The 27996-nt window shown below is 35.5% G+C and overlaps 1 long non-coding RNA gene across 1 annotated transcript; it reads left to right on the top strand.

Annotated features, from left to right (window-relative positions):
• Positions 1-62: 62 nt before the first annotated feature.
• On the top strand, positions 63-27267 carry LOC116403307. Its single transcript, XR_004215993.1, has 3 exons — positions 63-350; positions 13993-14703; positions 26811-27267. It is a non-coding gene; the product is annotated as an uncharacterized LOC116403307 (long non-coding RNA).
• The last annotated feature ends 729 nt before the right edge of the window (positions 27268-27996 follow it).

Genomic DNA, 27996 nt, shown 5'->3' with positions numbered 1-27996 from the left:
GAAAAATGAAAAGTATTTAAGAGTTAGTAAAATGGGATTTAAGTGAAGGGTAGATTGGTAATTTGCCTTTGTGGCAAATTTGTAATTGTTTACATCTTCTACCTTAGGTCTTTTTAAATTAGACAAAAAGAAAAGGGGGCAGCCGACAGTTCACAACAGAAAGAGAGTGAGGGAGAGACAGAGGCGTTCGACGAAGCTTTAACATCGATGTTTCTGCACGACTGAACGACATTCAAAGAGAAGAGGACGGTGAACGACGCACATTTGTGGTACTCTGATGATGTGTTGAGTTTGGGTCTCGACATTAGTTTCACGTGGGTCTCTCGGTCTCTCTTGGCATTTGGTTTACGGTATAGTCAGGTTTATCTTGGTTAATTATAGATTGCTTATTGTGTTGAACTCTGTAATTGTATCATAATTTTCGCTCTTAATAAAAGTCCTCCAAGCTGGTTCTCAAAGTGGATGTAGACCAAATTGGTCGAACCACTATATATCGTTGTGTTGCTTATTATCGCTTTCTTTGTGATTATCTAGCTGTTGCGTTCTGATTGTTTAGACTGCGTTCTCTGGTTAGTGCATAAAACTATATCATGTTGTTGGGAGTATGGTATAGTCATAAAGTGGTATTAGAACTTGAGTGTGCTATTCTCAACAACTGGTATCAGAGCTTCATTCGATCCAAAGAAGAATTTGGGTTTTGTGTGGTAGGTTGAGGTATACATATTCTTGGTTTAACCAGTTCTGTAAAGATGACTGCAACACGCTTTGAGGTGGCTAAGTTTGACGGCATGGATGATTTTGCTCTTTTGAGAAAAAATATTAGAGCTATTTTAGTTCAACAAAAAGTAGCTAAAATCTTAGATGAAGAGAACCTTCCTGAAACTATTACAGAAAGTGAGAAAAAGGATATGGATGAAATGGCCTATTCAACGATCCTTCTGTATCTGTCAGATGATGTGCTTAGGCTTGTAGATTAGGCTACTACTAAAGGGGAGTTGTGGAAGAAGCTAGAAAGTATTTACTTGACAAAGTCATTGCCAAATAAATTATATCTAAAGGAGAAGTTTTTTTGGATATAAGATGAACCAAAGTAAAGGCTTAAAAGAGAACTTGAATGAATTTAAGAAGATTATAGTTGATCTCAATAACATCAATGAGAAGATGTCAGATGAGAATCAAGCAGTGATTCTTTTAAATTCATTACTTGAAACATATCGAGAGGTTAAGGCAGCTATTAAATATGGTCGGGATTCATTGACCATGAGTGTAGTGTTGGATGCCTTAAAGACTAGAAGTCTCAAAATTAAGAAAGAACGCAAGGATGGAGAGTTACTCATGACCAAAGGGGGGAGTGAGAAAAAGAGCTGGAAAGGCAAAGAGAAGAGTTCCAGGTCGAAATCAAAGGGAAAAGGTAGAAAGTGTTTCTTATGTCATAAAGAAGGACACTTTAAGAAAAATTGTCCTTTGAATAAGGGCAAGGAAGCATCGAGTAGCCAGTATGGCACAGGTGAGACTAGTTCAGCAAATGTTATTGATGGTATGATTCAGTAGAGGTCTTGATGGTGTCTCATAAGGATATTCAGGATGCTTGGATCATGGATTCAGGGTGCATATATCACATGACTCCTAATCGAGATTTTCTAATTGATTTTCACAAAAATGATGGGGGAAAAGTCTTACTGGGTGATAATGGTAATTGTGATGTAAAGGGAATTGGTTCAGTCCAAATTGCAACACATGACAGGATGATCAGAGTCCTCACTAATGTTAGATATGTTCCAAAACTCAAACGTAGTCTAAGACTATTGATCATGTTGAGATAGAGGTTAGAGTTGATTCAGAAGTACGACCATCAATTGGCTTAGATGTATCTAGTGATCAGTTACCACTAGTTTCACAGACAGAGGCTACACACCAATCTAAAACTGATGGTATACAGTCTCAACATGAGAGGATTTTGATTGATGAGGGAGTTCACAGTGAAGAAAGCTCAAGTAATAATGACCTACAGAACTATCAGCTTACTCGGACAGGGTTCAGAGGAAAAGACAGGCTCCTATAAGGTATGATTACGCTGACTTAGTTGCTTATGCTCTTACTTGCGCAGCTGATAGTATTGAAGTAGAGGCTCTTACTTTTGAAGAGGCAATCGTATCTGATTCTAAGAAACAATGGAAAGATGCTTTGGTGGCAGAGTTCTTCTCTTTATAAAAGAATCAAACATGGTCATTGGTTCCAAAGTCTCCTAACCAAAAGCTCATTCAATCAAAGTGGATTTACAAAATCAAGTCAAGTACAAGAGGTGATAGTAAGCCTAGATATAAGGCTAGGTTGGTAGGAAATGGCTACACACAGAAGGAGGGAGTTGACTTTAATGAGATTTTTTCTCCGATGGTGAGGCATTTGTCCATTAGATTAATTTTATCTATTGCTGTTCACTTTGATATGTTCATTGAACAGATGGACGTCACCACAACATTTCTTCATGGAGAACTGGAGGAGGTGATTTACATGGCTCAACTTAAGGGCTATAAGGTGAAGGGTAAGGAAGACATGGTTTGTCGTCTTCACAAGTCCATCTATGGACTTAAACAATCTCCAAGACAGTGGTATATCAGGTTTGATACTTTCATTCTAAAGCAGGGATTTTATAGGAACTCATATGATGCTTGTGTTTACTGGAAACTATCTCAGAGAGGTATGTTATCTATCTACTATTGTATGTAGATGATATGATACTAGTGTCTAGGGATTTATGCTAAAATCTGTCAACTCAAGAAACAATTAAGTAGTGAGTTTGAAATGAAAGATTTAGGTAAGCTAAAAAGGATCCTAGGCATGGATGTGAAAAGAGATAGGGAAAAAGGTTTGTTAACCGTTTCGCAAGAAAGTTATATGATTAAACTGCTTGAAAAGTATAATATGTCTGGCGGCAAGGCAGGTTTCAGTTACACCCTTAGCATCTCATTTTAAACTTTCCTCATCTCAATGTCCTGTTACTGAATAAGAAAGAGATTAGAGATGTCTAATATTCCATATTGTAATGTTGTTGGAACTATTATGTACCTGATGATTTGTACTAGGCCTGACTTGGGTTATGCTGTGAGCATGATAAGTATGTTTATGTCAAATCCTGGGAAGGAACACTGAATGCTGTTAAATGGGTATTTCGATATCTGAAAGGTAGTGCCAGTGTATCATTTGTGTTTTAGCAGGGATTGTGATAAGTCAACATTGTTGGATACGCTTCACAAATGCAGACTATGTTGGCAGATCTTGATAAAAAGAAGGTCACTATCAGGTCACATTTTTCGCTTGTATAGTAAAGTTGTCCGTTGGAAAGTTACCCTACAACCAGTTGTTGCATTGTCGACTACTGAGTCAGAATATATTTCTCTTGGTGAAGCTGTGAAGGAAGCAGTGTGGTTGAAAATAATTTTTGGTGAGTTGTTATCGCAGGAGTTTATTCCTATCATCCATTGTGATAGCCAGAGTGCTATTCATCTTGCGAAGAATCCATCTCATCATGAACGGTCTAAGCATCTCGATGTCAAATTTTATTATATTAGAAATGTTATTACTCAGAAAGATGTTGAACTGGTAAAAGTTCATACTGTTGAGAATTTGTCAGATATGTTAACCAAAGTTCTTCCAGCTCATAGGTTTAAATACCTATTATATGAGCTTAAGGTTAAATCTGGATGATAGGGTGTTGGGGAGAATCAGTTTGGTGTCTTAAAGAGCTTGTCATGAGGGAGATTTGTAGGAAAAATGACAAGTATTTAAGAGTTAGTAAAATGAGATTTAAGTTAAGGGTAGAAGTGGTAATTTGCCTTTGTTGCAAATTTGTAATTGTTTACATCTTCTACCTTAGGTAATTTTAAATTAGACAAAAAGAAAAAGGGGCAGCCGACAGTTCACGACAGAAAGAGAGTGAGGGAGAGACAGAGGCGTTTGAGGGAGCTTTGACATCAGAGTTCCTGCACAACAGTGAATGGCGTTCGAAGAGGAGAACACGGTTGAACCACTATATATCGTTGTGTTGCTTATTATCACTTTCTTTGTGATTATCTGGTTGTTGCGTTCTGATTGTTTAGATTGTGTTCTCTGGTTAGTGCATAAAACTATATCAAGTAGTTGGGAGTTTGGTATTGTCATAAAGTGGTATTAGAACTTGGGTGTGTTATTCTCAACACATGCTTATAATGTATTTAGAATTGTGATTATAAAATTTTGCCAATGTGCCGGTATTTTAAGATTTCCAAATTAAATTGAGTAATAGTTCTTTAATTCTTCTGCTGTCATAGGGCTTTTATCCCTTCAGATATGGAATGTGCCTTCTATTTGTACGTGCCCTTTTGATCATTTCTATTAATCACATGTTTCAAAATTGGAGCTTTTCTGTTTTGTTATGTCGTTTGGTTATTGATTAATGGTAATTTGTTGTATCAAGTGTACCCTAATATATTGGCTTATTTGAGGAGGTTGTTGATTTTTTCCCCTGTCTTTTATTTCTTCAAATTAAACTAATGAATAATGAATCCCATTTCATTCATTTCTATGCTATTTGGTATCTCATTGTATTTGTTTTGATTAAAATGGAGTTTTTTTTATGATCAACAATATATTAAGATATTATGAATTGCTTGTATTTGTAAAGAACATTGAAATGAAGGGATTTGAAACGATTCATAATTAGCCCCCATTTGATAACAAAAGTCTAAAATTTAATGTATATTTTTCAGGAAATGTACACAGTTGGTTCATTCTTTCATTAAACTGTTACATTGCAAAACCCTTTTGAAATATTTAATCCCATGGCTACTATCTTTAGGTTCGTACACTCTAGTTTCCATCAATGTGGTCTCCTGCTCTGGAACACTCGTCGCCTTTTTTCATTGATCACATAGATGTGAAGTAACAGTTTGGTCTGACATTAAGTTTAGCGATGATTTTCTAACAACATTAGTCCAGACATCGAGAATTTTCTTATTTCTGAAGAAACTTCTCCAGTTACATGTTTATCGATCAACGTACAAGAGGAAGCGAACACACCCATCATGATTGTTACATAATGAAATTCAAGTTCTGTACCATGTCCTCAGATATTTAAATCTATGTTGTTTTCAATCGTTACATGTACTGACCCTCGAGTTTTGCAGCACACGTTTAATGGTACAATCAGTTGCAACGATCAATATATGATTAAATTCGAGTTTGGTGTCCTTTCATATTTAAATGTACATCGATCCAATCGCTGCAAATGTGGACGATCGAGGTTTGCAGTTGACGATAAGGCAGAAGTACCAAAACACCTCATTCTTTTCTGGGAACGGCCGAACATGGGTCCTTAAATATAGAGGACGGAGTTCGACGATAGACCAAAACTAGTGATTCATTATTAACGTGACGATTTAATTTGTTCAGGGTCTTTAATCATGTGAATAGCACGATGAAAAGAACGACTTATACAATAGATATTGCCTGCGTATGGACACAAAAGAGGGAGAGTGCGAGCGAAGGAGCGAACTTATAGTCTTTTCTTTTATATCATTTCATTATAGTTAACTGAGATGGAATTTAAGCACTTGGAAACAACTGCATGAAAAAGATCTAACGTCAAAATATTTCATTTACATAATAATGCCTGGCTCCTTATCTCCGTAGTTATAGCAAATTTCTTTGCCAGGGTTTTTCGGGTCTTGCAAGCACATGCTATATTCATGAATGATCCATGTGCATGTGGTGCATTTCCCTGCATCCCTTTTGTCGTCGAAGACATTGAACCAGTAGATTTGGTGTTGTCCAGTCCATGTGAAGCTGCAGAAAAACAGGGTCGTCCCCACGAGGTTGGGTCTGAACTTGAACGAGTAGCCTTGTCCAAGTGGAAGGACATGGACTCCTAGGTCATCGTTCTTGGATTTGCAGTGAACGGTGACAGGTATGCCATATTCAATTTGGTTGAAGATTACGACTGTAGTTACTGGTTGGATGAAGATCGATCCTTGAATTGCACATAGGTTACACAGAAAGAAAATTAGCAAAGACAGTGCAAGCGTTGGAGATGAGCCCATTTTTAAGGGGTCGTTTGAAACACAAAGGAAGAGACAAGAATACGAAGGCTTTCTACCCTTTATTTTGTATTGGTATGATTGGGACGTGGTGCAAATAGTGGATATATGTACGTAGGGTCTGTGCAAAGAAAAGAAATTGTTTTCTCGTATGTTGGTAAGCAATGGTTTATATTATTTAAACTATAATTTCTATTGTCGTCGCTATTGCTTAAACAACTGTGAAGAAAAAGAAAAAAAGAAATGGGTAAAGTTAGCTTTCGTTGGCATAAATTGGGACTATTAAGTTGGCGAGGCCAGAAGTGGAGGAGGACATTAAAACAGTAAAACGAATTAAACAAAAAAGGGTCCATATTGCAAAGTTGTAATCAATGAAGAGTTCAATTTTTATTTATATTTTATCACATTTCTTGGAAAAAGAAACTGTTGTTGAAGTTAAGTTGTTCGTGATAAGGAAAGAGAGATTTCGCGTAGGAAGTTTTGAAATTTAACACGCAAAGTTTTTCTATATTTTGTGTTACACGTGTTGTGTATTTCTTTTTTCCTTTACATATTGATTCTTATTATGTTGAGATTATTCTAAAAAAGTTCTAAAGTTAACTACAAAACATTTTTAAACTCACTTTTTATTGCTAGGAACGTTGTTATTATCTTGGGAAGCATGCTACAACCTCGCTGTACTATATCACACACTATCTTTATTTTCAAGACGCAAACGTTGTAAAACAAACCGAGTGCGAAATGCTGTTACACCCATCCTATATGGAATCTATTTGAAATTCTGTGGACGCTCCCGGAACCCAAGGTCTCACAACGTGCCAGTCTTTGGTCTCTTACATTTCAGGAAATGTACACAGTTGGTTCATTCTTTCATTAAACTGTTACATTGCAAAACCCTTTTGAAATATTTAATCCCATGGCTACTATCTTTAGTTCGTACACTCTAGTTTTCATCAATGTGGTCTCCTGCTCTGGAACACTCGTCGCCTTTTTTCATTGATCACATAGATGTGAAGTAACAGTTTGGTCTGACATTAAGTTAGCGATGATTTTCTAACAACATTAGTCCAGGCATCGAAAATTTTCTTATTTCTGAAGAAACTTCTCCAGTTACATGTCTATCGATCAACGTACAAGAGGAAGCGAACACACCCATCATGATTGTTACATAATGAAATTCAAGTTCTGTACCATGTCCTCAGATATTTAAATCTATGTTGTTTTCAATCGTTACATGTACTGACCCTCGAGTTTTGCAGCACACGTTTAATCGTACAATCAGTTGCAACGATCAATATATGATTAAATTCGAGTTTGGTGTCCTTTCATATTTAAATGTACATCGATCCAATCGCTGCAAATGTGGACGATCGAGGTTTGCAGTTGACGATAAGGCAGAAGTACCAAAACACCTCATTCTTTTCTGGGAACGGCCGAACATGGGTCCTTAAATATAGAGGACGGAGTTCGACGATAGACCAAAACTAGTGATTCATTCATTAACGTGACGATTTAATTTGTTCAGGCGTCTTTAATCATGTGAATAGCACGATGAAAAGAACGACTTATACAATAGATATTGCCTGCGTATGGACACAAAAGAGGGAGAGTGCGAGCGAAGGAGCGAACTTATAGTCTTTTCTTTTATATCATTTCATTATAGTTAACTGAGATGGAATTTAAGCACTTGGAAACAACTGCATGAAAAAGATCTAACGTCAAAATATTTCATTTACATAATAATGCCTGGCTCCTTATCTCCGTAGTTATAGCAAATTTCTTTGCCAGGGTTTTTCGGGTCTTGCAAGCACATGCTATATTCATGAATGATCCATGTGCATGTGGTGCATTTCCCTGCATCCCTTTTGTCGTCGAAGACATTGAACCAGTAGATTTGGTGTTGTCCAGTCCATGTGAAGCTGCAGAAAAACAGGGTCGTCCCCACGAGGTTGGGTCTGAACTTGAACGAGTAGCCTTGTCCAAGTGGAAGGACATGGACTCCTAGGTCATCGTTCTTGGATTTGCAGTGAACGGTGACAGGTATGCCATATTCAATTTGGTTGAAGATTACGACTGTAGTTACTGGTTGGATGAAGATCGATCCTTGAATTGCACATAGGTTACACAGAAAGAAAATTAGCAAAGACAGTGCAAGCGTTGGAGATGAGCCCATTTTTAAGGGGTCGTTTGAAACACAAAGGAAGAGACAAGAATACGAAGGCTTTCTACCCTTTATTTTGTATTGGTATGATTGGGACGTGGTGCAAATAGTGGATATATGTACGTAGGGTCTGTGCAAAGAAAAGAAATTGTTTTCTCGTATGTTGGTAAGCAATGGTTTATATTATTTAAACTATAATTTCTATTGTCGTCGCTATTGCTTAAACAACTGTGAAGAAAAAGAAAAAAAGAAATGGGTAAAGTTAGCTTTCGTTGGCATAAATTGGGACTATTAAGTTGGCGAGGCCAGAAGTGGAGGAGGACATTAAAACAGTAAAACGAATTAAACAAAAAAGGGTCCATATTGCAAAGTTGTAATCAATGAAGAGTTCAATTTTTATTTATATTTTATCACATTTCTTGGAAAAGAAACCGTTGTTGAAGTTAAGTTGTTCGTGATAAGGAAAGAGAGATTTCGCGTAGGTAGTTTTGAAATTTAACACGCAAAGTTTTTCTATATTTTGTGTTACACGTGTTGTGTATTTCTTTTTTCCTTTACATATTGATTCTTATTATGTTGAGATTATTCTAAAAAGTTCTAAAGTTAACTACAAAACATTTTTAAACTCACTTTTTATTGCTAGGAACGTTGTTATTATCTTGGGAAGCATGCTACAACCTCGCTGTACTATATCACACACTATCTTTATTTTCAACACGCAAACGTTGTAAAACAAACCGAGTGTGAAATGTGTTACACCCATCCTATATGGAATCTATTTGAAATTCTGTGGACGCTCCCGGAACCCAAGGTCTCACAACGTGCCAGTCTTTGGTCTCTTACATTTCAGGAAATGTACACAGTTGGTTCATTCTTTCATTAAACTGTTACATTGCAAAACCCTTTTGAAATATTTAATCCCATGGCTACTATCTTTAGTTCGTACACTCTAGTTTTCATCAATGTGGTCTCCTGCTCTGGAACACTCGTCGCCTTTTTTCATTGATCACATAGATGTGAAGTAACAGTTTGGTCTGACATTAAGTTAGCGATGATTTTCTAACAACATTAGTCCAGGCATCGAAGAATTTTCTTATTTCTGAAGAAACTTCTCCAGTTACATGTCTATCGATCAACGTACAAGAGGAAGCGAACACACCCATCATGATTGTTACATAATGAAATTCAAGTTCTGTACCATGTCCTCAGATATTTAAATCTATGTTGTTTTCAATCGTTACATGTACTGACCCTCGAGTTTTGCAGCACACGTTTAATCGTACAATCAGTTGCAACGATCAATATATGATTAAATTCGAGTTTGGTGTCCTTTCATATTTAAATGTACATCGATCCAATCGCTGCAAATGTGGACGATCGAGGTTTGCAGTTGACGATAAGGCAGAAGTACCAAAACACCTCATTCTTTTCTGGGAACGGCCGAACATGGGTCCTTAAATATAGAGGACGGAGTTCGACGATAGACCAAAACTAGTGATTCATTCATTAACGTGACGATTTAATTTGTTCAGGGTCTTTAATCATGTGAATAGCACGATGAAAAGAACGACTTATACAATAGATATTGCCTGCGTATGGACACAAAAGAGGGAGAGTGCGAGCGAAGGAGCGAACTTATAGTCTTTTTCTTTTATATCATTTCATTATAGTTAACTGAGATGGAATTTAAGCACTTGGAAACAACTGCATGAAAAAGATCTAACGTCAAAATATTTCATTTACATAATAATGCTTGGCTCCTTATCTCCGTAGTTATAGCAAATTTCTTTGCCAGGGTTTTTCGGGTCTTGCAAGCACATGCTATATTCATGAATGATCCATGTGCATGTGGTGCATTTCCCTGCATCCCTTTTGTCGTCGAAGACATTGAACCAGTAGATTTGGTGTTGTCCAGTCCATGTGAAGCTGCAGAAAAACAGGGTCGTCCCCACGAGGTTGGGTCTGAACTTGAACGAGTAGCCTTGTCCAAGTGGAAGGACATGGACTCCTAGGTCATCGTTCTTGGATTTGCAGTGAACGGTGACAGGTATGCCATATTCAATTTGGTTGAAGATTACGACTGTAGTTACTGGTTGGATGAAGATCGATCCTTGAATTGCACATAGGTTACATAGAAAGAAAATTAGCAAAGACAGTGCAAGCGTTGGAGATGAGCCCATTTTTAAGGGGTCGTTTGAAACACAAAGGAAGAGACAAGAATACGAAGGCTTTCTACCCTTTATTTTGTATTGGTATGATTGGGACGTGGTGCAAATAGTGGATATATGTACGTAGGGTCTGTGCAAAGAAAAGAAATTGTTTTCTCGTATGTTGGTAAGCAATGGTTTATATTATTTAAACTATAATTTCTATTGTCGTCGCTATTGCTTAAACAACTGTGAAGAGAAAAGAAAAAAAGAAATGGGTAAAGTTAGCTTTCGTTGGCATAAATTGGGACTATTAAGTTGGTGAGGCCAGAAGTGGAGGAGGACATTAAAACAGTAAAACGAATTAAACAAAAAAGGGTCCATATTGCAAAGTTGTAATCAATGAAGAGTTCAATTTTTATTTATATTTTATCACATTTCTTGGAAAAGAAACTGTTGTTGAAGTTAGTTAAGTTGTTCGTGATAAGGAAAGAGAGATTTCGCGTAGGAAGTTTTGAAATTTAACACGCAAAGTTTTTCTATATTTTGTGTTACACGTGTTGTGTATTTCTTTTTTCCTTTACATATTGATTCTTATTATGTTGAGATTATTCTAAAAAGTTCTAAAGTTAACTACAAAACATTTTTAAACTCACTTTTTATTGCTAGGAACGTTGTTATTATCTTGGGAAGCATGCTACAACCTCGCTGTACTATATCACACACTATCTTTATTTTCAACACGCAAACGTTGTAAAACAAACCGAGTGTGAAATGTGTTACACCCATCCTATATGGAATCTATTTGAAATTCTGTGGACGCTCCCGGAACCCAAGGTCTCACAACGTGCCAGTCTTTGGTCTCTTACATTTCAGGAAATGTACACAGTTGGTTCATTCTTTCATTAAACTGTTACATTGCAAAACCCTTTTGAAATATTTAATCCCATGGCTACTATCTTTAGTTCGTACACTCTAGTTTTCATCAATGTGGTCTCCTGCTCTGGAACACTCGTCGCCTTTTTTCATTGATCACATAGATGTGAAGTAACAGTTTGGTCTGACATTAAGTTAGCGATGATTTTCTAACAACATTAGTCCAGGCATCGAAGAATTTTCTTATTTCTGAAGAAACTTCTCCAGTTACATGTCTATCGATCAACGTACAAGAGGAAGCGAACACACCCATCATGATTGTTACATAATGAAATTCAAGTTCTGTACCATGTCCTCAGATATTTAAATCTATGTTGTTTTCAATCGTTACATGTACTGACCCTCGAGTTTTGCAGCACACGTTTAATCGTACAATCAGTTGCAACGATCAATATATGATTAAATTCGAGTTTGGTGTCCTTTCATATTCAAATGTACATCGATCCAATCGCTGCAAATGTGGACGATCGAGGTTTGCAGTTGACGATAAGGCATAAGTACCAAAACACCTCATTCTTTTCTGGGAACGGCCGAACATGGGTCCTTAAATATAGAGGACGGAGTTCGACGATAGACTAAAACTAGTGATTCATTCATTAACGTGACGATTTAATTTGTTCAGCGTCTTTAATCATGTGAATAGCACGATGAAAAGAACGACTTATACAATAGATATTGCCTGCATATGGAGACAAAAGAGGGAGAGTGCGAGCGAAGGAGCGAACCTATAGTCTTTTCTTTTATATCATTTCATTTTAGTTAACTGAGATGGAATTTAAGCACTTGGAAACAACTGCATGAAAAAGATCTAACGTCAAAATATTTCGTTTACATAATAATGTCTGGCTCCTTATCTCCGTAGTTATAGCAAATTTCTTTGCCAGGGTTTTTCGGGTCTTGCAAGCACATGCTATATTCATGAATGATCCATGTGCATGTGGTGCATTTCCCTGCATCCCTTTTGTCGTCGAAGACATTGAACCAGTAGATTTGGTGTTGTCCAGTCCATGTGAAGCTGCAGAAAAACAGGGTCGTCCCACGAGGTTGGGTCTGAACTTGAACGAGTAGCCTTGTCCAAGTGGAAGGACATGGACTCCTAGGTCATCGTTCTTGGATTTGCAATGAACGGTGACAGGTATGCCATATTCAATTTGGTTGAAGATTACGACTGTAGTTACTGGTTGGATGAAGATCGATCCTTGAATTGCACATAGGTTACAGAGAAAGAAAATTTGCAAAGACAGTGCAAGCGTTGGAGATGAGCCCATTTTTAAGGGGTCGTTTGAAACACAAAGGAAGAGACAAGAATACGAAGGCTTTCTACCCTTTATTTTGTATTGGTATGATTGGGACGTGGTGCAAATAGTGGATATATGTACGTAGGGTCTGTGCAAAGAAAAGAAATTCTTTTCTCGTATGTTGGTTAGCAATGGTTTATATTATTTAAACTATAATTTCTATTGTCGTCGCTATTGCTTAAACAACTGTGAAGAAAAAAAATGGGTAAGGTTAGCTTTCGTTGGCATAAATTGGATCTAAAATGTCTACTATTGATAGAACATGAAAATTTTGCTGTATGTTTGTAAATTTCTAGTCAACACTGCAAGAAAAACTACCTACTATGAGAGTTGCATACATCCCAAATTGAGAGGAAAAAACCGTCACAAAAGCTAAAAGTTTGTGTTGTTGGCGGAAAAAGATGGAATTTTCTTTATTTCACTTTCCGCGACCGTTATTTGGTATCATAAAAGATTCAAAAAAATAATTTATCTAATTTATTAAAATAAAATTCATTTTAAATCAAAAGTAATTTATTAAAACCATATTTTTTCCTAATTCTAAAAACATTAGATAATTTATTTATTAAAATAAAACTTATAAAATATCTCCAAAACCCTTTCTCTACCTCCTCCTCCTCTTCTTCTTCTCTTCTTCTTCTTCTTCTTCTGTTCTTCTCCTCCTCTTCTTCTTCTTCTCTTCTTTTTCTTTTTTTCTTCTTCTTTGTGGAAGATCCACGCGTCGCCCCTCCTTCTTGATTTTCTCTCCCTTCCGCTAACCATCTCTCTTCCTCTCTCACGCACGCCGAAAACGATGCGACTTTTCGTCAACGACACGCCCAAAACCCCTTCTTTTTCTCCTTTAGCCGATGCCACCACCCAACACCCCTTTCACAGCTGAACTTGCCGATGAATCTCAGCCACCTTGTGCGGTAGCTTGTTGGAGATCAAGCCCATCATGGTCTGTCTCCATTCTTCGTTCAGATTCAACTTCTAGTGTTTTCATTTTCACTCCAATTTTCTTTTTATTTCTCTTCAAATGCTTACATTTTACCCACAATATTAAGGTATTTTTATCAAAGTTTCATTATTTCTATTGTTTGTATTTGTACCGTATATTAACTTCAAATGCTTTCATTTTACCCACAATTTGATATATTGATGGTTCTTTTTATGGAAAACATCCCTCATAGTTTTTCTTTTATAGGAGATACGTGTTTGTTTTGTCTACCATCCTATTTAATATTGTTGTTTACGATCATTTTTCTAATGTGAATCTGCATTTTTTCTTTATGATGGGCTATGTGATGAAGCATTTTGGTAGCTTCCAATGTGTTTGATGAAATGCCTCAATGAAGCATTTGGTTGATTTTTAATTGACTTTTGTTCGTTCGAATTAGGAAATCAAGGCCAAGGGAGATTTCGAGATTTCATGGCTATGGGCTGAAGCTTTGAGAAAAAGAGAATGAAAAACGAAATGTGAGATTTTAAACTTTGATGATGTGTAGGGTGTTTTTGTTTGTCTATGCATTTCCCAAGTGAACTTGAGTACTTTTGGTTTTTCTATTGATCTTTTGTTTATGGTTACTATTGAGTTGTATAGTAATTGCATGATAGTTATAACATAAACAAACTATATATATAAACTTGAACACAAGTGCTTATTATCTAACTCATTACTAAATTGTTGTAATTTGGTTACTCTTGATTTACTAATGATTGAAGATTAAAAGAAGTTATGAACATTTTCACTATGAGCAAGAAATAAACTCTTTATGTTGCTAATGAACTTATCTTGATTTATAGGAAGCTCTGATAAATCATCAATTTAAGCAATTGTTTTGGCCTTGTTATAGTTGTGAATTCTATTTGGTTTGTTATCTATTTGGTTTTTGACTTTAAGTTTTTTAAACTTAAGCCTATACACGTTTTTTTACCTCTACTTTTTATTAATGTTTTTAAAATTAGGCCAAATTAGTGTTTCTGAAACTGTCATTATTATATGTGCTATAAGTCTTAAAGAAGTTACTCGTACAGAGAGAGAAGCATTACATGCTAGAAAACAAAGATTCTAGTGACGCCCATTATATAGTTCCAGACTTGGAGAGTTGGTAAGTTATTTTGTGGTGTTAAATTCCTTGTAGGCATTTATGTGATATACTTTTTTTAGGAAGAACACTATATTTGGTACCTAAGGCCTCATGTATAACTTAACTTTTAGGCTTTTATTTATAGGTATTACATTTTTCATTATTGAAAATTGCCTTAACTTTATTTCCTTCGTATATGTTGTCCATGTCGGTAGAAATTACTTTAGCCAATTTCACAATTTGAGTATTACAATTTGGTTTGGTTTGGTTTGGTTCTCTAACCTAAAACACGGTGAATGAAGAAGATCAATAAGTTTCAGATCAATCATCCATGAAAATCTTCAAGCCTAAAGACCAATCATCCAAGAAAGATTATATTAAGTTCGAAGATCGATTCTACCAAAGATCAAATCAATGGACTATCCAAGAAGACCATCGAGTCCAAATAACGATTATCTAGGAAGATCATCAAGCTCAAATGTCGATTATCCAAGAAGAACAAGTCTAAAGTTTAATGTTTATTTTTCTTAAGAGAAAGCATCAAATGATCATGTATTAAAAATTGTACCAAGTCTATGGAAATTAATACAAATACAAAGTTCAAATTCCACAATTTAAATTTCTCTTGAAATTTCGCGTGAACAATGAAAATTAGGTTCTTTTGAATATGAGAAGATAGTAAAAGATATACGCAACCCCACCATAGCTTGGATAGATATTTAATACGAAAAAATTTATCTATACGAAAAGATTTATCTATACAAAAAGATTTGTTGATAGATGTACTAACGCTTCTTTATACCAAAAGAATTAATCTTGCACTTGAGATGTTACAAGCATATTGGACAAAAAAATTATAAAAGATTATAATAAATGAATAATGTGTTATACTTTTTAGTGTGTGGTTGCACATATAGTTGATTCCAACATGTTGTGTTTGGGATTGGGAGCAGACCATGCAATTGGTCCTTTGGGCTTGCAATCTAACAATGATGCAGGCAATGGTGCCCTTGCACCCATTCCATTGGGATCAAAACTAATAAACTCGTCAGAAGTTGGAGGAAGGGAAATTGATGACGATGATTCAGGTACTTCAGCAATAGATTCTCTAAAATTACGAATGGTAGATTCTTCCAGAGTCGTTGGAGGTTGTGCTAAATCAAGCATGCCTCTAGTAGTTGCCATGATTTTGGATGGAGAAGACATGGCAATGAGGAAGAAGAATGTGAAGAAAACAACATCATGTTGGAAAGCCATTCAACAAAAATGAACAATTAATTGGACTAAAAAAAATAACAATTGAAGGGATGGTTCAAGTTTATGAGATTTTCTATGAATATCGGATGTATTATGTGATTTAAATAAGTTAGTAGAGAGAGAGATTGAATTGTATAAACATGGAAAATTCAACTATCATATCGTTGTTCTTAAACTACCTTTGTCCTCAATTTGGGTTCATAACTAATCCGCGTAGATCGTTCATAATTTTAAAAGTTCTACAAATTAAACCTATCACAAAAATTGTCTAGTTGTCTCAAGTGCACCACCAGGTCTTTTATTTTTAGCTTTATATTGCATTGTTGAAATTTATACTTCTCTCTTCCGTATAATTCATAATACAATTTTGAGCATTTTTAAAAATAGCAAGATAAATTAAAATATTTACAAGTTATAGCAAAATTTTGGATTTTATCGATGATAGTCACTAATAGACTTCTATCACTATTTATTATTGTCACTGATAAAAGAATATCAATGGTTATCAATGTCTATTATTGATAGAATATGAAAATTTTGCTAATATGTTTGTAAATGTCTGGTCAAATTTTGCTAATTTTGACAATTTTCCACGTAATTTTATATTTGTTCAAGAAAAAATTCAATTAATGACCATATCGTACGTTCGATGGGCCGAAGTATATAGTTTGTAGATAGAAACACAAACCACAAACCACTTCCATCTTTGGATCTGTACAACTGTTTTCATTGGTTGTGGTTTTTTTAAGAGCTCATCATGCGAGAGTGAATGAGTGCAAGCAAGACCATGTTGAAATGACGCGAAATTGTCTCACCCGACACGCATGAATTCCCTATGAATCACACGGGTTTTCACTTCATATGCAAGTATGTAAAGGAACATCCCCACCATCCCCTCAACATCGACGACTTCCATCGACGTTAGTCTAGCGATGGTCCTAACACTAACCAAAAAAATGACATTCTATGACAGTTGATACAATTCAAATTAAAAAGGAGAAAAGAAAACTATCACGAAATGTCAAAACACGCGTTTTTAGTGGAAAAAAATGTTGTTTTCGGATTCTACCTTTCGTGACAGTTATTTGTCATCATAAAAGGTAAAAGTATTAAATAATTTTATTTTAATAAAATTTATTAAACTAAAATAAAATATATTTATAATTTTCTCTTCCCCTTTCTCTCCATCTCCATGAAAGAAATCCCTTCTCTCCGTCTATTATTTTCGGTCAGCCACACAAAAACCCCATATTTCTCATACAATTTACGACGACCACAAAAGTTAGGGTCCACCATACAGAAGTTCTTCAGTGACCCACACCAACCTGTACCGCCTATTCGAACGACTGTTGGTGACCCACGACGAACGACGGTAGGTGTTCCACGGCGGTCGAATGTATTACCAATCGCTTATCTTCATAGATATATGGTCGATCCATCAATACTGAAAGCCCTGATTTTTCAATTTGGTGGATTTGATATGATATCAAGAAAAAATTTGTATTCATATCCCTACATTGAGCGCTAGAAGAAGAAATTGAGGGTACAAAAGAAGATTTCTCTGAGGACTTACTGCTTAAACCCTTTGCCTGATCGCAAGGTGTTGGCGCATTTTCACTTCCAAAGCAGAGCTCCTTCGTCCCACTCTAACTCCTATGGTCGCCACCACCACCTATTCCCTAAGGCCATTTCTCAATGGGTACTTTAGTATTTCATTCTTTCTTTTTTCCTTCTCTATATAATATGTGTGTGATGTATCAACTCTCTTCTCATATGTCCTCTCGATTAAGTTCCTCAAAAAAAAAATTAAGAAGTGATTTTTTGTAGTTCTTTGTCAAAGCATAGTCAAAATATATTGTTGCGAGGCACTGTGGGGGCATTAATTTAATTTTAAAAATATGAAAGACCTTAAAAGGTTCGGTGAATTGGGTAAAATCAAAGGCCTTGGAGCTCTTTACTATCCCTACATTGAGTGTTGGAAGAAGAAATTGAGAGTGTTCAACATTATATTTGTGCAAATTGATGCAATGGTGTTCATGTGTAGCTAGCAATATTTGAAAAGCATAAGAAAATTATCGAAACAATTTATTTCTTTATTTTGATAGTGTATTTTGCAAAAACTCTTTTCACACAATAATTTGGCCGAAGATCTTAATCCTTCTAGATGTTTTCCTTTTTATGCAACTTGTTGTTGCTTATTGATCATTTTGGTCTGAATTGGTGTCACCTAGAATAATCCTCCCCTTCAAATCACCATTTTCATATAAATACTTAGTTGAGGTGCCATAGGATGAACCAAACATATGAGAAGGCTTAATCATGGTTGAATGCACATTTTTTAAAGGTTTTGGTAGAACATATTGTTCCATCACTACTTCGGGTTTGTGATGGATTCTGTGTGGATAACAATGACTAGAAGATTTTATGAATGACTCGAGGAAGAGACTAATAAACATTGAACTTGTAGTTTCATGTTTCAAAATGAAATGACCATGATAAGCTCTTTTATAAATATACCTCTTTATTGAAATATTCAAATAAAGGCTTGCAAAAATTGACACCAATTGTTTTCCTTGGTGAAACCATTCTGGTTTGGCCTAGTGGCAAAAAGGGAGACATAGTCTCAATAACTTTTTATAAATTTTAGCATGAATTATTTACTAAGTAATCATTGTATTTTGCTTCTTTAAGAGAGAGAGCTTACTGTTGTCAAGATAAATGTAGTTGATGGCGACATAATTACAAATGAACTCGAGGTTAGTTTGACATCTTCATTGTAGAAATCATGTGGCTTATGCTAACAAGGATCTGGCCAGGACTATTCTAAGCTCTACATCTATAAAGCTACAAATTGTGATGATTTGATGTGGCTTATGTTAAAAAAATATTTGGGAGAAGTGGATTCTGACTTCAATTTAGACATATCCTTTTGATCATTTCTATTACTACCATGTTTCTAAATTGTTTTGTTTGGAAAATTCTTAAGGGGAAATTGTTGGGATTTATGTCCTAAAACTCGTAGATTGTAAATATAATTCGTTGACCGTTCTTAATAAAGTGTTATTATTGTAATAGTTGTTATTGATTAAATTATTAGTTTTGTCTTAATAACCAAAATCCAATAAACTAACATCCTAAACTGTTTAATGAGTCTTGAACAATATTTAGAGACATACAAGGATCAATGTTCAAGATCAGATTAAATGGTTTATAGTATAGGGATAAGGCTGGGTACCTTATCCTGGTAAAACTATTGATACGACTCACTTTGTATTTGATACAAACGCAATGATCCAACGCGTTCGTGTAGTTGACATGTGAGTGAGGGTATCTTATGCAATGAATTTGCATAAGATCGGACTGCAATATAGCAACCACTAGATGTAACTCCGGTAACTAGTTAGGTTTCTATTTCACTAAGATGACCTAGGTAACTTAGTCTTAATCCTGAGTGTGTTATGAACTCATGTTCGCGAGGGATTGTCCTTTGATTTGTACGGATGAGAATGGCCAGATCGCCGACTAAATAAGCTTATCATTTTTGGGACAAGATCGAGTAGGGAGCTGGGAACATAATTACACAAGATGGAATTCACTCATTCCCTACTTTAGGGTAAGTAGATAAGTATTCCCTTTAAATAGTGTCTGCAGATCTTGAACGAAGGGCCCTACCCTCTCTATGGCACGAGAGGGGTTTTTGTTTATTGGTAGGACCATAAACAGGTTGTTCATTAGAGGAGCACTGATATTTAAGGATTAGAGGTAACCCAGGGGTAAAACGGTAAATTGACCCAACTGGTGTTACAAACACTCATGAAGGACTATTTTAGTGTTATTGGTTTATATCCGTGGATACATAAATATATCTATAGTGAGAAGAGTTCAGCTATAAGTCTTTAGTGGAGTGTACACACAGATAACGAATATTGATTAATGTGGTTAATGAGTTTAGCCAATTAATCTCAAATCATTGTAGTTTCTGATATGTAGGTCCATTAGGTCCCCTTCCTAGCTCGTAAAGGGCAATGAGATTTATTTATATTGGTTGTAATTTGAAATGTTCAACCTTACTTTGGGAATTAGTTTAATGTAGAGTGATACATTATAATATAAAGTTTGTGAAACTTTATTATATAAATTTAATTTTGGATATGATTCAAAATTAATTTATGAAAGATAAAATATTTGAATGAGTTCAAATCTTAATTTAATGTGAATTTGATTCATATTAGAATTATTGATTATGAGAGAAATTTATATTTAAGTTAAATATAAGATATTTAACTTAGCTATTAATTAATTGAAGAATTAATTAATAATTTAGTTTTATTTAATTAAATTTATAAAATAATATTGCAGAGATATTCATTCAAATAAGATTTGAATGAAATATTAATTAAATATAATTTAATTAATTATATTAATATAAATCTATAAGATATTGGAGAGATATTTATTCAAATAAGATTTGACGTAAATATTAATTAAATATGATTTAATTAATTATTAACTAATTGATTAAAATTAATCAGTAGATTTGATAATAGAATCTCATGATTCTCTCCTACTCCTCTTCCAATTTCAAAAAGGAAAGAGAGTTATAAATATCTAAAAGAAAACAGTTTTTTTTAACGAAATTCATTAAGAAAAAACATAGGTTTTTTATCTCTGCAAAAAGAAAAGGTTTTCTCTCAAATATCTCTAAACCTTTTTCCATCCAAATTGGTTCCCACAAACCAATCTCATCCCATAGCATAGGAAGGTCTCCGACTGGTGGTGTCCAAAATTGGAGATTGAGTTGTAGATTCAGAGACATCATCGAAAGTAAGTTGTCGTATCTTATCTTTAAAAGCATGCTGTAGAAAAATGAAAAGTATTTAAGAGTTAGTAAAATGGGATTTAAGTGAAGGGTAGATTGGTAATTTGCCTTTGTGGCAAATTTTGTAATTGTTTACATCTTCTACCTTAGGTCTTTTTAAATTAGACAAAAAGAAAAGGGGGCAGCCGACAGTTCACAACAGAAAGAGAGTGAGGGAGAGACAGAGGCGTTCGACGAAGCTTTAACATCGATGTTTCTGCACGACTGAACGACATTCAAAGAGAAGAGGACGGTGAACGACGCACATTTGTGGTACTCTGATGATGTGTTGAGTTTGGGTCTCGACATTAGTTTCACGTGGGTCTCTCGGTCTCTCTTGGCATTTGGTTACGGTATAGTCAGGTTTATCTTGGTTAATTATAGATTGCTTATTGTGTTGAACTCTGTAATTGTATCATAATTTTCGCTCTTAATAAAAGTCCTCCAAGCTGGTTCTCAAAGTGGATGTAGACCAAATTGGTCGAACCACTATATATCGTTGTGTTGCTTATTATCGCTTTCTTTGTGATTATCTAGCTGTTGCGTTCTGATTGTTTAGACTGCGTTCTCTGGTTAGTGCATAAAACTATATCATGTTGTTGGGAGTATGGTATAGTCATAAAGTGGTATTAGAACTTGGGTGTGCTATTCTCAACAACTGGTATCAGAGCTTCATTCGATCCAAAGAAGAATTTGGGTTTTTGTGTGGTAGGTTGAGGTATACATATTCTTGGTTTAACCAGTTCTGTAAAGATGACTGCAACACGCTTTGAGGTGGCTAAGTTTGACGGCATGGATGATTTTGCTCTTTTGAGAAAAAATATTAGAGCTATTTTAGTTCAACAAAAAGTAGCTAAAATCTTAGATGAAGAGAACCTTCCTGAAACTATTACAGAAAGTGAGAAAAAGGATATGGATGAAATGGCCTATTCAACGATCCTTCTGTATCTGTCAGATGATGTGCTTAGGCTTGTAGATTAGGCTACTACTAAAGGGGAGTTGTGGAAGAAGCTAGAAAGTATTTACTTGACAAAGTCATTGCCAAATAAATTATATCTAAAGGAGAAGTTTTTTTGGATATAAGATGAACCAAAGTAAAGGCTTAAAAGAGAACTTGAATGAATTTAAGAAGATTATAGTTGATCTCAATAACATCAATGAGAAGATGTCAGATGAGAATCAAGCAGTGATTCTTTTAAATTCATTACTTGAAACATATCGAGAGGTTAAGGCAGCTATTAAATATGGTCGGGATTCATTGACCATGAGTGTAGTGTTGGATGCCTTAAAGACTAGAAGTCTCAAAATTAAGAAAGAACGCAAGGATGGAGAGTTACTCATGACCAAAGGGGGGAGTGAGAAAAAGAGCTGGAAAGGCAAAGAGAAGAGTTCCAGGTCGAAATCAAAGGGAAAAGGTAGAAAGTGTTTCTTATGTCATAAAGAAGGACACTTTAAGAAAAATTGTCCTTTGAATAAGGGCAAGGAAGCATCGAGTAGCCAGTATGGCACAGGTGAGACTAGTTCAGCAAATGTTATTGATGGGTATGATTCAGTAGAGGTCTTGATGGTGTCTCATAAGGATATTCAGGATGCTTGGATCATGGATTCAGGGTGCATATATCACATGACTCCTAATCGAGATTTTCTAATTGATTTTCACAAAAATGATGGGGGAAAAGTCTTACTGGGTGATAATGGTAATTGTGATGTAAAGGGAATTGGTTCAGTCCAAATTGCAACACATGACAGGATGATCAGAGTCCTCACTAATGTTAGATATGTTCCAAAACTCAAACGTAGTCTAAGACTATTGATCATGTTGAGATAGAGGTTAGAGTTGATTCAGAAGTACGACCATCAATTGGCTTAGATGTATCTAGTGATCAGTTACCACTAGTTTCACAGACAGAGGCTACACACCAATCTAAAACTGATGGTATACAGTCTCAACATGAGAGGATTTTGATTGATGAGGGAGTTCACAGTGAAGAAAGCTCAAGTAATAATGACCTACAGAACTATCAGCTTACTCGGGACAGGGTTCAGAGGAAAAGACAGGCTCCTATAAGGTATGATTACGCTGACTTAGTTGCTTATGCTCTTACTTGCGCAGCTGATAGTATTGAAGTAGAGGCTCTTACTTTTGAAGAGGCAATCGTATCTGATTCTAAGAAAAACAATGGAAAGATGCTTTGGTGGCAGAGTTCTTCTCTTTATAAAAGAATCAAACATGGTCATTGGTTCCAAAGTCTCCTAACCAAAAGCTCATTCAATCAAAGTGGATTTACAAAATCAAGTCAAGTACAAGAGGTGATAGTAAGCCTAGATATAAGGCTAGGTTGGTAGGAAATGGCTACACACAGAAGGAGGGAGTTGACTTTAATGAGATTTTTTCTCCGATGGTGAGGCATTTGTCCATTAGATTAATTTTATCTATTGCTGTTCACTTTGATATGTTCATTGAACAGATGGACGTCACCACAACATTTCTTCATGGAGAACTGGAGGAGGTGATTTACATGGCTCAACTTAAGGGCTATAAGGTGAAGGGTAAGGAAGACATGGTTTGTCGTCTTCACAAGTCCATCTATGGACTTAAACAATCTCCAAGACAGTGGTATATCAGGTTTGATACTTTCATTCTAAAGCAGGGATTTTATAGGAACTCATATGATGCTTGTGTTTACTGGAAACTATCTCAGAGAGGTATGTTATCTATCTACTATTGTATGTAGATGATATGATACTAGTGTCTAGGGATTATGCTAAAATCTGTCAACTCAAGAAACAATTAAGTAGTGAGTTTGAAATGAAAGATTTAGGTAAGCTAAAAAGGATCCTAGGCATGGATGTGAAAAGAGATAGGGAAAAAGGTTTGTTAACCGTTTCGCAAGAAAGTTATATGATTAAACTGCTTGAAAAGTATAATATGTCTGGCGGCAAGGCAGTTTCTACACCCTTAGCATCTCATTTTAAACTTTCCTCATCTCAATGTCCTGTTACTGAATAAGAAAGATTAGAGATGTCTAATATTCCATATTGTAATGTTGTTGGAACTATTATGTACCTGATGATTTGTACTAGGCCTGACTTGGGTTATGCTGTGAGCATGATAAGTAGGTTTATGTCAAATCCTGGGAAGGAACACTGAATGCTGTTAAATGGGTATTTCGATATCTGAAAGGTAGTGCCAGTGTATCATTGTGTTTTAGCAGGGATTGTGATAAGTCAACATTGTTGGAACGCTTCACAAATGCAGACTATGTTGCAGATCTTGATAAAAGAAGGTCACTATCAGGTCACATTTTTCGCTTGTATAGTAAAGTTGTCCGTTGGAAAGTTACCCTACAACCAGTTGTTGCATTGTCGACTACTGAGTCAGAATATATTTCTCTTGGTGAAGCTGTGAAGGAAGCAGTGTGGTTGAAAATAATTTTTGGTGAGTTGTTATCGCAGGAGTTTATTCCTATCATCCATTGTGATAGCCAGAGTGCTATTCATCTTGCGAAGAATCCATCTCATCATGAACGGTCTAAGCATCTCGATGTCAAATTTTATTATATTAGAAATGTTATTACTCAGAAAGATGTTGAACTGGTAAAAGTTCATACTGTTGAGAATTTGTCAGATATGTTAACCAAAGTTCTTCCAGCTCATAGGTTTAAATACCTATTATATGAGCTTAAGGTTAAATCTGGATGATAGGGTGTTGGGAGAATCAGTTTGGTGTCTTAAAGAGCTTGTCATGAGGGAGATTTGTAGGAAAATGACAAGTATTTAAGAGTTAGTAAAATGAGATTTAAGTTAAGGGTAGAGTGGTAATTTGCCTTTGTTGCAAATTTGTAATTGTTTACATCTTCAACCTTAGGTATTTTTAAATTAGACAAAAAGAAAAGGGGGCAGCCGACAGTTCACGACAGAAAGAGAGTGAGGGAGAGACAGAGGCGTTTGAGGGAGCTTTGACATCAGAGTTCCTGCACAACAGTGAATGGCGTTCAAAGAGGAGAACACGGTTGAACCACTATATATCGTTGTGTTGCTTATTATCACTTTCTTTGTGATTATCTGGTTGTTGCGTTCTGATTGTTTAGATTGTGTTCTCTGGTTAGTGCATAAAACTATATCAAGTAGTTGGGAGTTTGGTATTGTCATAAAGTGGTATTAGAACTTGGGTGTGTTATTCTCAACACATGCTTATAATGTATTTAGAATTGTGATTATAAAATTTTGCCAATGTGCCGGTATTTTAAGATTTCCAAATTAAATTGAGTAATAGTTCTTTAATTCTTCTGCTGTCATAGGGCTTTTATCCCTTCAGATATGGAATGTGCCTTCTATTTGTACGTGCCCTTTTGATCATTTCTATTAATCACATGTTTCAAAATTGGAGCTTTTCTGTTTTGTTATGTCGTTTGGTTATTGATTAATGGTAATTTGTTGTATCAAGTGTACCCTAATATATTGGCTTATTTGAGGAGGTTGTTGATTTTTTCCCCTGTCTTTTATTTCTTCAAATTAAACTAATGAATAATGAATCCCATTTCATTCATTTCTATGCTATTTGGTATCTCATTGTATTTGTTTTGATTAAAATGGAGTTTTTTTTATGATCAACAATATATTAAGATATTATGAATTGCTTGTATTTGTAAAGAACATTGAAATGAAGGGATTTGAAACGATTCATAATTAGCCCCCATTTGATAACAAAAGTCTAAAATTTAATGTATATTTTTCAGGAAATGTACAAAGTTGGTTCATTCTTTCATTAAACTGTTACATTGCAAAACCCTTTTGAAATATTTAATCCCATGGCTACTATCTTTAGGTCGTACACTCTAGTTTCCATCAATGTGGTCTCCTGCTCTGGAACACTCGTCGCCTTTTTTCATTGATCACATAGATGTGAAGTAACAGTTTGGTCTGACATTAAGTTAGCGATGATTTTCTAACAACATTAGTCCAGACATCGAGAATTTTCTTATTTCTGAAGAAACTTCTCCAGTTACATGTCTATCGATCAACGTACAAGAGGAAGCGAACACACCCATCATGATTGTTACATAATGAAATTCAAGTTCCGTACCATGTCCTCAGATATTTAAATCTATGTTGTTTTCAATCGTTACATGTACTGACCCTCGAGTTTTGCAGCACACGTTTAATGGTACAATCAGTTGCAACGATCAATATATGATTAAATTCGAGTTTGGTGTCCTTTCATATTTAAATGTACATCGATCCAATCGCTGCAAATGTGGACGATCGAGGTTTGCAGTTGACGATAAGGCAGAAGTACCAAAACACCTCATTCTTTTCTGGGAACGGCCGAACATGGGTCCTTAAATATAGAGGACGAAGTTCGACGATATACTAAAACTAGTGATTCATTCATTAACGTGACGATTTAATTTGTTCAGCGTCTTTAATCATGTGAATAACACGATGAAAAGAACGACTTATACAATAGATATTGCCTGCGTATGAACACAAAAGAGGGAGAGTGCGAGCGAAGGAGCGAACTTATAGTCTTTTCTTTTATATCATTTCATTATAGTTAACTGAGATGGAATTTAAGCACTTGGAAACAACTGCATGAAAAAGATCTAACGTCAAAATATTTCGTTTACACAATAATGCCTGGCTCCTTATCTCCGTAGTTATAGCAAATTTCTTTGCCAGGGTTTTTCGGGTCTTGCAAGCACATGCTATATTCATGAATGATCCATGTGCATGTGGTGCATTTCCCTGCATCCCTTTTGTCGTCGAAGACATTGAACCAGTAGATTTGGTGTTGTCCAGTCCATGTGAAGCTGCAGAAAAACAGGGTCGTCCCCACGAGGTTGGGTCTGAACTTGAACGAGTAGCCTTGTCCAAGTGGAAGGACATGGACTCCTAGGTCATCGTTCTTGGATTTGCAATGAACGGTGACAGGTATGCCATATTCAATTTGGTTGAAGATTACGACTGTAGTTACTGGTTGGATGAAGATCGATCCTTGAATTGCACATAGGTTACACAGAAAGAAAATTAGCAAAGACAGTGCAAGCGTTGGAGATGAGCCCATTTTTAAGGGGTCGTTTGAAACACAAAGGAAGAGACAAGAATACGAAGGCTTTCTACCCTTTATTTTGTATTGGTATGATTGGGACGTGGTGCAAATAGTGGATATATGTACGTAGGGTCTGTGCAAAGAAAAGAAATTGTTTTCTCGTATGTTGGTAAGCAATGGTTTATATTATTTAAACTATAATTTCTATTGTCGTCGCTATTGCTTAAACAACTGTGAAGAGAAAAGAAAAAAAAGGAATGGGTAAAGTTAGCTTTCGTTGGCATAAATTGGGACTATTAAGTTGGCGAGGCCAGAAGTGGAGGAGGACATTAAAACAGTAAAACGAATTAAACAAAAAAGGGTCCATATTGCAAAGTTGTAATCAATGAAGATCAGTTCAATTTTTATTTATATTTTATCACATTTCTTGGAAAAAGAAACAGTTGTTGAAGTTAAGTTGTTCGTGATAAGGAAAGAGAGATTTCGCGTAGGAAGTTTTGAAATTTAACACGCAAAGTTTTTCTATATTTTGTGTTACACGTGTTGTGTATTTCTTTTTTTCCTTTACATATTGATTCTTATTATGTTGAGATTATTCTAAAAAAGTTCTAAAGTTAACTACAAAACATTTTTAAACTCACTTTTTATTGCTAGGAACGTTGTTATTATCTTGGGAAGCATGCTACAACCTCGCTGTACTATATCACACACTATCTTTATTTTCAAGACGCGACGTTGTAAAACAAACCGAGTGCGAAATGTTGTTAAACCCATCCTATATGGAATCTATTTGAAATTCTATGGACGCTCCCGGAACCCAAGGTCTCACAACGTGCCAGTCTTTGGTCTCTTACATTTCAGGAAATGTACACAGTTGGTTCATTCTTTCATTAAACTGTTACATTGCAAAACCCTTTTGAAATATTTAATCCCATGGCTACTATCTTTAGGTCGTACACTCTAGTTTCCATCAATGTGGTCTCCTGCTCTGGAACACTCGTCGCCTTTTTTCATTGATCACATAGATGTGAAGTAACAGTTTGGTCTGACATTAAGTTAGCGATGATTTTCTAACAACATTAGTCCAGGCATCGAGAATTTTCTTATTTCTGAAGAAACTTCTCCAGTTACATGTCTATCGATCAAC

This window comes from Cucumis sativus, chromosome 4 (assembly GCF_000004075.3).
Source record: "Cucumis sativus cultivar 9930 chromosome 4, Cucumber_9930_V3, whole genome shotgun sequence".
NCBI lineage: Eukaryota > Viridiplantae > Streptophyta > Magnoliopsida > Cucurbitales > Cucurbitaceae > Cucumis > Cucumis sativus.
This window is presented reverse-complemented; position numbering and strand designations above follow the sequence as displayed.